The sequence below is a fragment of the Populus alba genome, chromosome 17 (assembly GCF_005239225.2).
Source record: "Populus alba chromosome 17, ASM523922v2, whole genome shotgun sequence".
Lineage (NCBI taxonomy): Eukaryota > Viridiplantae > Streptophyta > Magnoliopsida > Malpighiales > Salicaceae > Populus > Populus alba.
The window spans coordinates 11,169,347-11,175,665 of record NC_133300.1 but is presented as its reverse complement, the minus strand read 5'-3'; the positions used below and the strand labels follow the sequence as shown (position 1 = coordinate 11,175,665).

The window sequence follows — 6,319 nt, the reverse complement described above, 5'->3', positions numbered from 1 at the left end:
AGTTCGTTCAAGAACTGAAGAATGCAAAGAAATCACTCTCACACGTTAAAACTGAAAAATTCAGAATAATGTTATCAAAGCTACCGAAATTTTGGCTTACATGAGTTTAAATAGTTCTTGAAAAATTAACCCTAATGGACCCCTTATGCGGACTTATATGAGGTCCACTCAAAACTTCCCCAAAACCGTAAACTGAAAAGCCCATAACCTGATCCAAACAAGCCTTAGACTCTAGCTCAAAACAAAGTTTTAATTAAGCCCAAACATTAAAGAAAATAATAAAAATACATTAACTCTGTATTAAATACCACAAGCCCTTCTTTCCTTGTGTAGCTAGGATGAATAAGGAATCCGTATAAGAAAAGGATTCTGAAACATTTAATGAATCACCGCGCACACTTGTAGATTATATTGGCAGCTCATTAAAGATCCTTGTGGAACTAGGAAATTCCCAAAACGAGCTGCCACATCCTTATAGGAAAAGAATCCTAACCAAATAGGAAGCCCACAAGTCGAATGGAAGTAAATAACAAAATCCATACAGCCTACATTGACTAGTATTGTGGCTCCTTCCCGAACTCTGATTGACCTGAATTTTTAACCCAAGGTAGTAGAACATGTTTAGAGAGTATTTTTCCACATTAAAATATTAGCCCCAATCCAACGATCGGATTGAGAATTATGACTATTGCCGTGAAACCTGGACTGTTGCGAGCTTTTTTACGCCAAAATCTGAATCTGACCTTACTTGGGTCATATCATAGGGCTGAACCGTATCACTTGGACACCATTAAACTGAAAATTCCTACCTTTCAAGGTAAAAACGATCCCGAGGCTTATTTGGAGTGGGAGAAAAAGGTAGATTGGATTTTTGATTACCATAGCCTATTTCTGAAACAGAAAAAGGTGAAATTGGTGATAATTGAGTTTACGGAGTATGCGTTGATTTGGTGGGATCAAATTGTGATCAGTAGGAGGAGGAATGGGGAGCGACCCGTTCAAACTTGGGGGGAGATGAAAGTCTTAATAAGGAGACAATTTGTGCCAAACCATTATTATAGAGACTTATATCTGAAGCTCTAAGGTCTGAATCAAGGTTATAAGACAATAGATGAATATCACAAAGAGATGGAGATAACAATGATTCGGGCTAATGTTGTTGAGGATAGAAAAGCCACCATGGCTAGATTTCTTAATGGGTTGAATCGGGACATTGCTAATGTGGTTGAGCTACAACACTATGTGGAGCTAGAGGACATGGTTCACATGGCGACGAAGGTGGAGAGACAAGAAGGGGCATGCTCGGCCAAAGTTTAATTTGGCTTTGCCATCATCTTGGAAGCCGAATCTAAAGAGAGAGGGTATTGTCCGGCAAGATCCTTTTGGTCCTTCAGAACTGAACCACCAAAGGCTAAAGTTGATGTCCCTACTGATGCCAAAGGTAAATCTCAAACTCAACCTAAACGTACTCGTGATGTTAAATGTTTCAGGTGTCAGGGACATGGACATTATGCTTCACAGTGTCCAAACAAGAGAATCATGATGATTAGAGATAATGGTGATGTGGAATCTAAAAGTGACAGTTCTGATTGTGAAGGCATGCCACCATTGGAGGATAGTGATGGGGATGAGTTAGCATTACCGGTTAAGGAGTCCTTGGTTATAAGGTGAACACTTCAGGTTCAGGTCAAGGAAGATGATACTAATGAACAAAGGGAGAACATCTTCCATACGCGTTGTTATGTACAAAGCAAGGTGTGTGGTTTAATTATAGATAGTGGAAGCTGTGTTAATATTTGTAGTGCCACCCTTGTTAGTTAAATTTGTGTACTGCTAAGCATGCTAAACCATATAGATTGCAATGGCTGAATGATAGTGGTGAAGTGAAAGTGACTAAACAAGTTGTGGTTCCATTTTCGATTGGGAAATATGTTGATGAAGTTCTGTGCGTCGTGGTACCAATGCAAGCAAGTCACATCTTGTTGGGGAGACCATGGCAATATGATAGGAAAGCAATTCATGATGGGGTTAAAAATAGGTATACCATTGTAAAAGATGGTAAAATCATCACTCTTGTACCTCTTACACCCAAACAGGTGTATGATGATCAAATAAAGCTAAAAAGTGAGCATGAGACGATGGGGAGAGAAAATCAAGGTGAGGAACAAGGGGAGAGAAGAACATCCGATTCGGCTAGAACCCAAACCACCACAACCCATTCGGCCACCCATCCAAACACAAGCAAATATTCGCCCAACACTCCAAACAAATCAAACCATTCGACCATACCTCAAAAACACCCAAATCTGGCCAAGAGTGGAGGTAAGACAAGAGGAGTGAAGAAAGTCAGTAAGTGTGATGAGGATTGTGTGGAAAAACTAAAGAAACAACCCAATTTTTATGCTAGAGAGGGTGAGGTCAGATCTGTATTTTTCACAAACAAGCCAATGATTTTACTTGTGTACAAAGAAGCTTACTTTAATACTAATGATCTTGATCATATTGTGCCTAGTGTTGCTATTTCTTTGTTGCAGGAGTTTGATGATGTGTTTCCTGACGATACTCCTTACAGATTACCACCATTGAGGGGGATAGAGCATCAGATTGATTTCGTACCTGGAGCTTCAATTCCTAACCGACCAGCTTATAGAAGCAATCCCGAGGAGACGAAAGAGCTTCAAAGGCAAGTTGATGAGCTGATGGAAAAGGGCTACATTCGTGAGAGCATGAGCCTGTGTGCTGTATCCGTGCTACTTGTGCCAAAGAAGGATGGAACATGGAGGATGTGTGTTGATTGTCGAGCCATCAACAACATAATGGTAAAGTATAGACATCTCATTCCTAGGCTTGATGACATGTTAGATGAGTTACATGGATCCTGTATTTTCTCTAAAATTGACTTGAAAAGCGGGTACCATCAAATTAGGATGAAAGAAGGTGATGAGTGGAAAACAACATTTAAGACTAAGCATGGTTTGTATGAATGGTTAGTAATGTCGTTTGGACTTACAAATGCACCTAGTACGTTTATGCATTTAATGAATCATGTGTTGCGTGCAGTCATAGGTAAGTTTGTGGTTGTGTATTTTGATGACATTTTGATATATAGCAAGAACTTAACTGGGCATCTCGATCATTTGCTTAATGTACTTTGTGTGTTGCGTAGTGAGAAATTGTATGCTAATCTTAAAAAGTGTGCCGTTTGCATGGATAAAATTGTGTTTCTTGGCTATGTTGTAACTGCACAGGGTATTGAGATGAATGAGGAGAAAGCTAAGGCCAACCGGGATTGGCCTACACCCAAATCGGTAAGTGAGGTAAGGAGTTTTCATGGGTTAGCTAGTTTTTACAGGCGTTTTGTGAAAGATTTCAGCACAATAGTTGCGCCCTTGAATGAAGTTGTTAAAAAGTCAGTTGGGTTTAGATGGGGGGAGGAACAAGAGTTGGCTTTTGTTTTTTTGAAAGACAAATTATGTTTTGCACTTGTTTTGGCTTTACCTGACTTTACGAAAGCATTTGAAATAGAATGTGATGCATCTGGAATAGGAATAAGTGTTGTTTTGATGCAGGATCGGAGACCTAATGCGTATTTCAATGAGAAGTTAAGTGGAGTGACCTTGAACTATCCCACTTACGACAAAAAACTCTATGCTTTGGTAAGAGCACTTGAGACATGGCAGCATCACTTGTGGCAAAAGAGTTCGTAGTCCATTTGGATCATGAGTCCTTGAAACATCTAAAAGGACAAGGTAAGTTGAATAAGAGGCATGCAAAATGAGTTGAATTCATTGAAACTTTTCCTTATGTAATCAATTATAAGCAAGGGAAAGAGAACATCGTAGCTGATGCACTCTCGCGCAGGTATGTTCTTTTACACACCATGGATACTAGATTGTTAGGTTTTGAATATGTGAAGGAATTGTATGATAATGATTCTGACTTTGCTGAGATTTATAATGTATATGGACATTCGGCTTTTGGTAAGTTTTATTTGATGGATGGTTATTTGTTCAAAGAGAATAGATTGTGTGTTCCTGCTAGTTCTTTGCGTGAATTGCTTGTTCGTGAAGCACATGGGGGTGGTTTAATGGGTCATTTTGGGGTCGCAAAAACCTTGGATGTATTGCATGAGCATTTCTATTGGCCAAAGATGAAAAGAGATGTGCAACGAATTTGTGAACAATGCATTGCTTGTAGAAAGGAAAAATCTAGAGTACAACCACATGGACTATATACACCATTACCTGTGCCTACTGAACCTTGGGTAGATATCTCTATGGACTTTGTTTTAGGTTTACCTAGGTCAAAGAAAGGTAGAGACTCTATTTTTGTTGTGGTTGATAGGTTTTCTAAAATGACGCATTTCATTGCATGCCATAAAACAGATGATACATCTCATATCGCAGACTTGTTCTTTAGGGAGATTGTACGTTTGCATGGCATTCCTAAGAGTATAGTGTCAGATCGTGATGTTAAGTTTCTTAGTTACTTTTGGAAGACCTTATGGGGAAAGTTGGGAACTAAACTCTTATTTTCGACAACATGCCATCCTTAAACATATGGACAAACTGAGGTAGTGAATAGAACATTATCCCAACTTTTACGTGTTGTAATTCAAAAGAATTTGAAAAGTTGGGAAGAATGTTTGCCTTTTGTTGAGTTTGCTTATAATAGAACTGTGCATTCGAGTACTACTTTTTCTCCTTTTGAAATTGTTTATGGTTTTAATCCACTAACTCCTATGGACTTAATTCCTTTATGTTTTGAAGAAAGGGTACGTTTAGATGGTGAAAAGAAGGCAAAGATGGTGAGAGAACTCCATGAGGGAGTTCGACTACAAATAGAGAAAAAGAACAGACTTTACGCTTCTAAAGCAAATAAAGGACGTAAACTGGTTGTTTTCCAACCCGGTGATTGGGTTTGGGTGCACATGCGTAAGGAACGATTTTCTAACCAAAGGAAAGCAAAATTACAGCCTCATGGTGAAGGTCCATTTCAGGTTTTAGAGAGAATCAATGACAACGCATACAAAATTGACCTTCCACGTGAGTATAGTGTTAGTGTTACCTTTAATGCTGCTGATCTTACGTTGTTTGACATAGATTTTGATTCGAAGTTGAATCCTTTCGAGGAGAGAGGGGATGATGCGGACCAGCCCAGAAACACCAGCAAGGACCCATTACATGTTCCAAATGGACCAATGACTCGGTCCAAGACAAAGACATTGAAAGACGCATTGAATGCATTGGTTTTGAAGGTTTCCACCACTCGTATCAGACCTCTTTCGGCTTTTCGGGATCAGATCTCAATCTTGATTGTGGGTTGCGTGACCACGTGATCACGAGGTTCGCATCAGTGTTAGTTTCAATTCTGCAAGAATCGCAAGAAGGTGAGACGAGAGGTGTGAGCATTTGAGGATATTAAAAGTGTTTGAGCGAAACACGAGTGACGTGAGGATATTGTTTTTACCACTAACCAATTTTTTCAAGTACTATCATGTCAGATCAAAGAACACACCACCCCATCCCAAGGGAGAAGTTATGTTTCAAATGCAAGCTATGACACAAATGATGGAGAGGATGAATTTTGTGATAGGAAACGTGTGTGACAGACTTGTTAAGGTGGAGAAACATGGTAACGAGGCTGATACAAGCACCCAAGACGTAAGGAAGCTTGGGGTTGAACCAAAAGCAAACGGTGGCAATAGGGCTGAAAGGCCAAGGTGGGCCGAATATGAGGATTTCGAGGAGGATGTTGATGATATGGGTGATGGTGGTTTTGAGGACGAGACCATAGGCCATTGAGAAGGTTTTCAGCAGCTTAGAAACCAAATGGATTTTCAGATAGAAATAAGGGCCAATTCGGCCAAAGGGAAAATTCTTGTAGTGTTGGGGGGACATGATGATTTAGATGGTGATTTGGATGCTATCAAACTGAAAATACCTTTCTTTCAAGGTAAAAATGATCTCAAGATGTATTTGGAGGCAAAGAAAGTAAAATTGGTAGTCATCGAATTCACGGATTACGCACTTTATTTAGTGGGATTAGAATGTGATTTGTAGAAGGAGGAGTGGAGAGAGGTCGGTAGCATCATGGGAGGAGATGAAAGTGTTGATGAGAAGATGATTTGTGCCTAATCACTATTATAGAGATTTGTATCTAAAATTGTAGGGTTTGAATCAAGGTTCTAGGTCCGTGGATGAGTATTTCAAGGAGATGGAGATCACAATGATTCGAGCCAATATGATTAAGGATTGAGAAGTTACTATAGCTAGATTTCTAAATGGGTTGAATAGGAGCATTGTGAATTTTGTAGAAT

General features: G+C 39.5%; 1 pseudogene; it reads left to right on the top strand.

The window, feature by feature from the left end:
- Nucleotides 1–516: 516 nt before the first annotated feature.
- Nucleotides 517–5,804, top strand: LOC140954783 (uncharacterized; annotated as a pseudogene).
- The last annotated feature ends 515 nt before the right edge of the window (nt 5,805–6,319 follow it).